Below are 11,013 nucleotides of genomic sequence, written 5' to 3' on the forward strand. Positions count from 1 at the left end.
TGGAGGAACTGTCCATTCTGGATTTGCAGCAGCGTTGCCACGAGAACCCGCACCGCTCAATGAGTAATGGAGATTTCTGAATGGTGGGGCAGACTGTCAATCAAAAACCTCAACCTTAAAGCTCACAGGCGCGATGGACATACTATAAATAGGGTGTTGGCTGCTATGCAATTGATGGGAATCAATATAGATACTTTAACAATTATTTTTCACTTAAAAATATTTGACTGTTTAAGAGATGTTAATGAGCCTTAAATTAAAAAAGTTAGATGCCATCAGTCACGGGCACGAAACAACAAACCCTAGAAAGCGGAGTATCTAAGCAGGATATTCACATTCCTTCTCCCCATTTCCAAAATTACCAAAAAGTTGGGATGAGTGATGATGCATCGAATTGCGGTCAGGCTCGGTGCTGCAGAAATTGCTGGAGCCTGAGCAGGACAGTGCCGGTTGCTACCCCCTCTCCCTCCGCACGTCCTTCGGCCGCCCAATTGAGTCATTCAAAAGGAACGATCCGCAGGGTAACGGAGAGAAGGCGGGCGTGTTTTGCTCATTCGGAGATCTGGTGGGCCGAACGGCCTCCTCCTGCACTGTAACAACTCTTGTGGTTCTACTTATTAAATATATTGTTGAAACCAAGGTTTTTCTTTCAAGCAATAGCTGTTAGCAATATTGTACCATACATCTGAAAATTATGCGAGCACATATTTGCCCCCTTTTCCATGGGAACTGTTTTAAGTAAAATGGTGTTGAGGGGTAAATGCAGTAGTTGGTGAATTGCGTGAGCTTTAGGAGAAAGGTTTAGTACATTTATTGGTAGTTTAAGTACTGGTGAGAAAGTTAGTTTAATACGACACAGTGAAAAGATCTCTAAAATGGCCAGGCTTAGATAGGTTGGATGGCTTTGACTTCGACTTCTACCCCATCCCCTCGGCAACAGACCCCTTGTTTCAAATTATTGGTGCTTGCCCTTTAAGCAGTGGGGAGCCGGGACAACTTATTACCTCTTAAAAATTATTAATTTAAAACCTGTTACCATTAAAATAGGTAGAAAACACTTCATTAAGCTTCTGCTGCAGTTAGGAATCTGAGCACGTGATTTACTGAGCAGCAATATTTCCAGTTCAGAGTCGGGGGCATATGACAGCAAGGGGGAGGGGAAGTGTATCCAGCTGCTTTAAAAACCGCGTTTAATGTGCAGACTCGACCTCAGTCTTGTGCTTGAAGATATTTAGGAATGCAAATGCTTACAACTGTGCTCCTTCAGCAGATTGCTGAGTTTGATACAGTTAACATACTGCATATGCATAAACACCCAGTACAAGATTGACCCATGTCATACAGACCCCCACCTGCCAAGAATGAGGCATATTGATTTTGTCATATGAACACTGATTTTTAAGTTGTTGCTGGAGTGAAGAAATGACTTGTTTGAAGATCACCAGACACTGGGCTGGAAGGACATTTGCATACTAAGAGACGCTGCTTGTGGAGACGAAGGGCGATTCCCTGTTCCAATTAACCCAAATGGATTTTGATCACCAGACGTTGAAGGTGTCAGGAAGTGCATTCCAGGCCCTGCTAAGATGATACAATCCACAGAGCCAGGACTGGTTAAACCAGCTGGTCACATGACTAACTGGCTGGTCCAGGTTTTTTTGAACTAGCCACATACAATTTGAATTCAGAAGGCAGTGTGCAACTGAAGCTGAAACAAGCAACTCTCTCGCCTGGCTGTTTCTCTCTCAAGCCACCGGACCCACAGAAGACACGCAAATCTCAAGAGAGAAAAGACTCGTACATCGGAACAAGTTGAAGCGTGAACTGGGCCCCAACTAATTGCAAGACTGACCGGCAACCAAGTATTCCACATTGAAGTTAAAGGACTGTAACTACCAGATATTGCCTCAAACTTTTCTCGTTTATTCCTTCTACCTTTTCTGTCTCTATCTGCGTGTGTATGTTTATTGCGTATGCATGCTAGCGTGGTCACGTCGCATAATCATAGTTATTAACCGGATTAGAGTTTAAGATTAATAAACTTCTACCTTTCTTGTTTAAATCTAAGGAAACCTGTTTGATTTCTTTGCCTACAATTGGAGCAGTGAACAAGGATTCACTAAGGGAGAGCTAAAAACACGATCTTTCTAAAATTAAACCCTGTTACAGTTAAACTAGCCAAAGGCTGAGAGGGACCCCCTAGACCCCTTCTCACCTGGTCGTAACACCCAATAAAAATTATAGAAAGTGTATTACTGTACCAGAACTATTAAATTATAGTAATTAAATTTTGTGAGATTATTAGGTATCAAGAAACACCCAAAACCATGCTTCCTACTCAACCATGCTTCCTACTCAACCATTAAGAAAAAGTCCAATGCTACATTTATTGCTTATGTGTTTATTGGATGATATAGTGAAATTGTTTTTCTGCTAGATTAAGTTCAGTTGAAGAACAGCCTGCAGCCCAATTGATCTCATTCTTCAGAATATGTTAACATTCTTGAATGGGTCTAGTGTCTTGGACTCAATCCCCATCTCTGGCAACATAATTCAGTTGTTGATCACCCTCATTTTAAATAAATACTTCCTGACATCTGTCCTAAACTTTGCCCTTCACAGTCCCAAACTTTCTTGGTTTGCTATGATAACCTGATTATATTGTTCTATGTTTATTTCCTTTATTCTTGTGTTTGAATCCCTTCATGGTCACGCTCCTCTCAGTCTCTGGGACCTTCTCCAATATGACAACTCTCAAAGATTTCTGCATTCCTCAAATTCTGGTTTCTTTCACATCCTGATTTTCATTCCTCCACCATTGGTGGCTATGACTTCAACTGCCTAAGCCCTAAACTCTGGAATTCCCTCTCTATACCTTTCGGTCTCTCTACGTCTCTCTATTTTCCTTTAAGATGCTCTTTAAAACCTGCCTCTTTGGCCAAGCTTGTGGCCACCTGTCAGATCTCGTTATTTGGCTCCTGTCACATTCTTACTACATTAAAGGTACTATACAAATTCAAGTTACTTTGTTATATATTTTAATAATTAAGTCCCCTATCATGCATCTCTTCGAGGTAGAGCAGCCCTAGCTCATCTAGCTGTTCCTTATAGTTCAATCATACAATCAACCCCTGAAGGGCCTATTATATGACATTGTCCAGAACGCTGCTGGCTACAGGTGCCCCCTGACTAGTGTGCTGTATAGCTTCAGCATGACTTCTGAGGTTTGGCACTCAACTTATTTGGTAATGTAACCTGGAAACCTAATCACTTTGTTCATTGACACCTCCCATTATTTAGTTAACCAGCATCCTCAGTCTCTTAAATTCCCTGTGGCATGTGCTATCCCACCCGTGGAGAATAAATTCCTCCTGCTTTTACTCTTGGCTAGTGCTTTTGCTCACTGGGGGAAATGTGTTCCTGAGAAAAAAAAATGAGTCTCTCTGAAAATTGACTGCTGCGCTTACTGTGTAGGGAGCTGCACCCAACACAAACCAAATTCATCCAGAACTCTGCCATCCAAATCCTATTCTGTATTTAATTGCTTACTTATTGCATCTGTTCCCATTGACTTCCACTGGTATCCTGTCAATTCAAAGTCCTCATCCTTGTTTACAGTCTAATCACCATGTGTTCCACCCACCACCACCCCCCACCCCCAGAACACACACATGCAACCATTCTTTTGCTTTATCTCAACTCTTAAAAACTCCTCTGGCTTTACATCTCCAGTCTTACACTGCAACCACCCGAACTCTCTCACCTAGCTTCCCCCTCAGCATGCCTATCGGGGAGAGCTAACCTCACCAATTTTCTTGCTGTCTCACTCTGCTCAACACCATCCCCTTGGACTGTACCAGCAGATCAACCATCATCAATCCTCTCTGCATTTCCCTCCAGAATGCCTGCTCACTTGCAAACATGTTTCTTGCCATCCCTGACCATATTATGGATGATTGCATTGATATCCTGATATCTAACTGAAAGTTGGCTTACGAGTGGTCCTGTAAAAAAGCCTTCCTACCTAGCTATATTCTACTCTCTGCTCCCCCCAAAACTGCCTCAGCGCCACATGGCCTTTATCCCCTGTCACTGCCCTATCGTCTCTGGCATATTTTCTTCCTTCAAATCCACCCCATCATTTCAACCTAACATCAGCTCCAACTACCCTCTGCTTCTATCTCTTTAGCTAGTTATTACCTTTGCCCAGGTCTTGCACAGTGATCTTAATTTGTTAAGGAATCTCATGCAGTATTTCGTTTAGGAAAGCTTCCTGTCACCTCTCCCCCCTCACCCACCCCCATCCCCACCACTGAGGGCAGTGTAGTATGAGGACATGTAAGGGTTAATGTTGGAGACAGTGAGAGCAACCCCTCCCACTGTAGAGATAATGATGTAATAGTCACATGGTAATGGGTACATAGTAGTCATTTGCGCAGCGCCTGGCTGTTCTTTGTGCAGTGCTTCTGGCTGTTTTAAGTGCTACGGATGTTAACTCGCTGGGGGCTTTCTTGTAGTTCAGCAGTGCAATAGAGGGAGACAAAATATGGATCCCTTTTACGTCATGCAAAACAAAGAATTTTCCTTGCTAATTGGAAAAGCATGCTTTGACCTGCATCTGATCAAGAAGATTGACAAAGTCAAACAGGTAAACAGTCACTTCCAAGCAGACTACCAGAAACTTTTCACAGGTCTCGAAAGACCCAAGACAGAGTATAAAATCGTACTTAAAGACAATTCCGGGCCAGTGTGTATCTTTACACCCAGAAAGATACCACACCCGTTGATGAATGAAGTTCAAGACCAGTTGGAAGAGATGACTGGACGGGGAGTCATTTCTCCGGTTCCACAACCAATGGAGTGGTGTTCAGCCATGGTTCCTGTCCCAGAACAAAATGTGGATTTAACGCAGCTTAACAAAGCTGTGGTGCACGAGATTCACCCAATGTCCACAGTGAATGACAGCTTGGCAAAATTGTCTCAGAGCACCATTTTTACCAAACTCGATGCCAATAGTGGGTTTTGGCAGGTACCCTTAGATGAGACATCAAGATTGCGAACCATATTTATAACACCTTTCGTGAGGTTTTGTTTCAAGTGGTTACCGTTTGGAATAACTTTCGCACCAGAGATCTTCCAAAGATCTATGCATGACATCTTTTAAGGGCTCAGAGGAGTTATTTGTCACATGAATGACATCTTGATACATGGGCAGGCAGTAAAGGAACATGACAAAGAGTTCGAGCAGTTCTACAACAACTTCAAGAAGCAGGGCTAACTTTGAACGAGACGTGCGAATTTTCCAAAACTTCCATTTCTTTCTTGGGACACAGAGTAAGCAATAAAGGTATAATGGCAGATCCACAGAAGACACCAGCCATTACAGAATTCCCTACTCCTACTTCCATTCAGTAACTCCAAAGACTCCTGGGAATGGTGAATCAATTAGCAAAGTTTTTATCTCATTTAGCATAGGTAACAGAACTGTTAAGACAGCTCCTCAGAAAAGATCAAGCATGGTGTTTTAGTTCACAACAAGAATAAGCATTCCAGAAGATTAAAGATATGCTCATGTCACCAGACATCGTGGCACCCTATAACCCTACACTACCAATGACGATAGCAGCAAATGCCTCCTTAACTGGGTTAGGGGCAGTCCTTTTCTAGGAGCAACCTGATGGTTCTCATAGGCCAATATTCTACACATCTAGAGCTTTGTCCAATACAGTGACAAGGTATGCAGTAGTTGAAAAAGAAGCAATTGCCGTCACATGGGTATGTAAGAAATTTTCTGATTATATTGTCAGATTGAGAGTCATCAATGAAACAGAACATAAACCTTTGGTTTCTTTGTTGGATGGAAAGGAAATTGCAAAAGAGCCTCCAAGAATCCAAAAATTTCATTTAAGATTGATGAGATATACGTATGAGACAGTACATGTCCAGGGAAAGATGCAAACGTCTGCTGGTGCCCTATCAGGAGAAATGGTAGACCATCTGATACAACAAGATGTGAATTTTCTGCATAAAATATAGTCATATTCACAGTATACCACACCAATTGACCAGCAAGCATAAATAAATTGCAAGGAATTTGTCAAGCCCAAAAAAGCGATGAAGAATGTATTCGGATAAGGCAGTATTGCACACAAGGGTGGCCACAAGAACATCCTTGTGGGAAAACGATAAAAACTTTCTATGAATATCGAAAATACTTCATATTTATCGATTCTTTGCTAGTTTATAATGACAGACTAGTCATTCCTAATTCACTGAGCTCGGAGATCTTAGAACATCTACATCAAGGCTATCTGGGAATAACAAAGTGCAGAGCAAAGCACAATCATCAGTGTGGTGGCTAGCAATATCCAAAGACATCGAAAATGCGATCCAGAACTGTCAGATCTGTGCAATTCAAAGACCATGAATTGTCTGTTAACTACTCAATTTCCAACCAGACCTTGGCAACATCTAGGTATGGATTTATTCATGGTCAATGGAAGGTTCTACATAATCATCATCATTGATTACTTCTAACAGTGGATAGAAGTGAAAAGGTTATATTTTATTCATTCATGGCATGTGGGCATCGCTGGCTAGGACGGCATTTATTGTCCATCCCTAATTGCCCTTGAGAAGGTGGTGGTGAACCGCCTACTTGAACTACTGCAGTCCATACGGGGTAGGTACACCCACAGTGCTGTTAGGGAGGGAATATTCAACTATAACTGAGGCCGTTCTAAGGGTTCTACAAGACATCTTTACGACACATGGTATCCCTGACAAAGTACTGTCAGGCAGTGGACTACAGCTTGCAATTGAATATTTCACACAGTTTGTGAAAAGAATGGGATTTCAACATCTCACAAGTTCACCACGATATCCACAGTCGAATGGTGAAGTGGAAAGAGGGTGTGAGAACCATAAAGTTCTTATTGAAGAAGAATGAAGATCTTCCAACCTCACTTCTAATTTATCGATCTACACTGCTGATGTGTGGACTATCACCTGCAGAGATACTGATGGGCAGGAAGATACAAATGCAACTTTATATGTTGCCTAAGAAATTGCTTCCAGGATTGAATGTCTGGGACTACGAGAGTAAGAGAGGGAGAAAATTCTTAGAAGGCAACAAACTCGAAATTACAACAAAGGATTTAGTGTCAGAGACTTACCAAAACTGAATGAAGGTCAAATAATATGGATACATGATCTAGAAAGGGAAGGCACTGTAATCCACAGAGATGAAAACTACCAGAGATTGTATGAGGTACACACAACAGAAGGGAGCATATATAGAAATAGGCGAAATATTATCCCCATTCCCAGAAGCAACAGTCAATCATTCATTTGGAAAACCCAGATGAAGGGGACAAACCCAAAACAAACAGAATACTACAATCCTTAGTAGAAATCAGCCAAGTCAGCGATCCAAAATTACAAAGAAGACTACTGATCATCCTACTCAGACTAGAACAAAATCAAGGAGATGCTTCCTCAACTGACTAAATCTGTGAAGTCAGAGACTTGAGGGGAGAAAGGTAGTAGGTTAAGTCAAGAATGTATATATGTTTAATACAATGTTGGATAAAGACTTGGGGGGAAATGTAGTATAAGGACTTGTAAGGATTAATGTTGGAGACATTGAGAGCAATCCCTCATGTAATAGTCTCATGGTAATGGGCTTTGGGAAGAAGAGAGTAGCAGCACAAAGGATGCTAGCTAAGGAGGCTTGAGGAGAGTGTAAATAGTAATGTATACATAATAGTTATTAGTTGACCTAATCTAGACTCCTAGACTCTATCTACAACACCCTAGCTCCACTGCAACAACAACATGCAATGGGCAGATTTCCACTGTATTTATAGCAAAATTATAACTTAGTTTAGTTTAGTTTAGAGATACAGCACTGAAACAGGCCCTTCGGCCCACCGAGTCTGTGCTGACCATCAACCACCCATTTATACTAATCCTACACTGATCCCATATTCCTACCACATCCCCACCTGTCCCTATATTTCCCTACCACCTACCTATACTAGGGGCAATTTATAATGTCCAATTTACCTACCAACCTGCAAGTCTTTTGGCTGTGGGAGGAAACCGGAGCACCCGGAGAAAACCCACGCAGACACAGTTATATAGGAAAGAAACAAATACAATTCACTATAAAGAACAAATAGCCAAAACCTAAAGCATTTACCATTTGGCTCTTTAGGATGTCATCTTAAAAAGCATGCAAGGTTGTTGAGGTAAAGTCCATCCTTTATAAACCATATTGGCTATCATTTATTTTCCTGCTTTCATTCAGATACTCTTCCAGTTTTTGTAGTATAAGGGTCTGAAAGAGTTAATGTTTGAAACAGTGAGAGAAACCCCTCCCACTATAGTGATGTTGATGATGTAATAGTCACATGGGTAATAGGCTTAGAAGAAGCAAGAAGCATCATGAGAGGTTCCAGCAAGGCATGCTTAAGGAGTGCGTATATAGATGTGTAAATACAATAGACAAGTTATTGTTTAGGCCTACACAGACTCTGAGAGTTCTGTAGACAAAGATCGATCTAACATCTTAAATGCTATGAACAATATACAATTTGGTGGCAGCAGTGAACACACCCACAGAATATTGAAAGACCTAACCTGGTACAGTAGCGGCAAGAAGATGGCAAATCTCGTCAGGAGACTGTGAATAGCTCCAGAACTGCCCTGTAGCCGAAGGAAGACATGGACAGTGGGTGAGTCAGCCGCACAAGCATTTCAGGCTGCACAACAGAAGCGTGGTGGTCTGTGAGACGAATTTAGGTCCAGTGATCACACGCTGCGAGTCACAGAGCCGAGCAATGATTGGGAATCAGGTCAGAAACCTTTTGAATAGGTAGAAACATTGTCTAACTGCACATTGGGCAGGCAAAATGAGGAGAAAAGCTGATCCCTCATGAAGGGCAGGTCTGGAGTTGGCGGCCATTACTCGAGCACACTGCGAAAGAGTGGAAAACCTCTGAAAAGCCGGAGAACTCCTGAAAAGAGTGGAAAACTTCTGAAAAGAGCAGGAATACCTCAATTAAAGCAACTAAAATTTCTAAATATTAAGGGAAAAAAAGAGTTTAGCAAAGGATGGATTCAAAATACACGATGCCTGAAAACTTTCGGAATTCAGAAGGGCCCGAACAGATACAGAATTGGTCTATGTGGAGAAAAAGATTTCTAAGATTTAGAATAGTTTCTCAGCTACACAGCAAATCTGAAGCGCAGCAAGAAAATACTCCACGATACTCCATGGGTGCAATTGTGGATGACGTGATCGTGAGTCAAGGCATCAATGAGACTTCAGACAGGTTTGTTGATGTTATTCAAGCCTTCAATAAATACTTTAATTTATGGAGTGTTTCCTGACAATGCAGAGCATGTGCAGAGCGATGGCCGATGTCATCAGTGTCTGAACATTTCCCAGCTTGCCAGTATGAATCTGTACGTATGCGCGTTGACATCACCACACAATAACGCCAGACGTAAGGACGTCCGAGCTTGCCTCACCCCTCAATGGCTGCATTTGCTGCCTCCATTCCTCCCAACAGTACCCCGCTTTGGCTGCTTGCTCCCAGCCTCGCTACTTCCCCCCCCTCGACCAGTCAGTCCCTGCATTGCTGCTTCAGCCACTTGCACAACGCTTCCCTCACTCGTCCGATCGGGAGTGAGCAGCCGGTGGTGGGGTGGGGGGGCAGGGGGTTGTTGGGGGTGGTGGAAGTGGCGAGATGGGGACTTAGTGGCTGAGGGGAGGCAGCGGCAAGGCAGGGGCGCGGTAGGGAGTGGGATACTGTTGGGAGTGGGATGGGGGTGGCGATCGCAGACATTGAGAGGATTTGAGTTTAATTCATTTTGTGACAAATTGAGCAGTGCCATCTTTATTACTGGCAGCTGCCTGAGACGTTGCAGTGACGTTTCAGTCAATGAGGCTGCATTTGCACATGTGCCAGTACTGCGCCACATAGTGGTTGCATTGTCAGCAAACGCTGCGTATAATGTAAGGAACAATAAGATCCTGGAAAGAGCAAAGTTTAATAAAATGATCCTGAAGCTGTGAGAATCAATGGACACTTTCATTTGTGATTTGTACAGATTGGCTGAGAGATATGAGTATGGAGAACTGAAGTCTGAGTTGATAAGGGACCGAATAGTAATGGGAATGGCTCATGACTCTTTATTACAGTCAAAAGATTACTTCCTCCTCGAGAAAGCGATTCAGATGGTGCAACAGACTGAGGTCCGAAGACCAAATAGGACCATCCTGCGGGCTGAAGAGAAGCCTTGGGTCTGAAAGAATCCAATGACTGTACAGTTCCTGAAGCCCAGGAAAGCAATTTTTCATCAGAACTGATGAAAGGTCACTGTCCTGAAACGTAACACAGCTTCTCTCTCCACAGATGCTGCCAGACCTGCTGAGTATTTACAGCACTTTCTGTTTTTATTTCACATTTCCAGAATACACAGTATTTTGCTTTTATTTTACAGAAAAGCAATCTCCAGATAAGTAGGTACACTCAGGTGGGAAGGTGTGTGACCCCATGAAACCCTGCCAGCACTGTGGTACCAGAAAGACCCACAGTTTTCTTCTAAAAATTTGTCGAATTTGTGTTTGAGTTATCAAGATCAGATTAATGGTTCTCGAGTTGTCAGATACAGCTTTAACGTACTTCCTGAATATGGGAACTGTATGTGCCTGTTTCCAGTCTGTCAAAGCAGTGTTCATTGACTCCCTCAAAATGATCGTCAGTGCTTCACAGATCTTTTCTCTTCACTCTCTCAGCTTTAGTTAATCCATTCAGTGAAGTTTATGGTTTTCAGTCTCTTGAGTGAATCTAAAACCTTGGCTTCACTGAAGCCAAAATTCCAGAGCAAATGCAATATATATTTGAAGTTGGACAGTCAATTGTTAATGACTTTCTTGGTTAAAAACCTTCAAAAAGTTTATCTGGTGTCTTCATTTCATCCTCATATTCAACCTCATAAAAA

This window comes from Heterodontus francisci, chromosome 12, assembly GCF_036365525.1.
Source record: "Heterodontus francisci isolate sHetFra1 chromosome 12, sHetFra1.hap1, whole genome shotgun sequence".
NCBI classification, from domain to species: Eukaryota; Metazoa; Chordata; class Chondrichthyes; order Heterodontiformes; family Heterodontidae; genus Heterodontus; species Heterodontus francisci.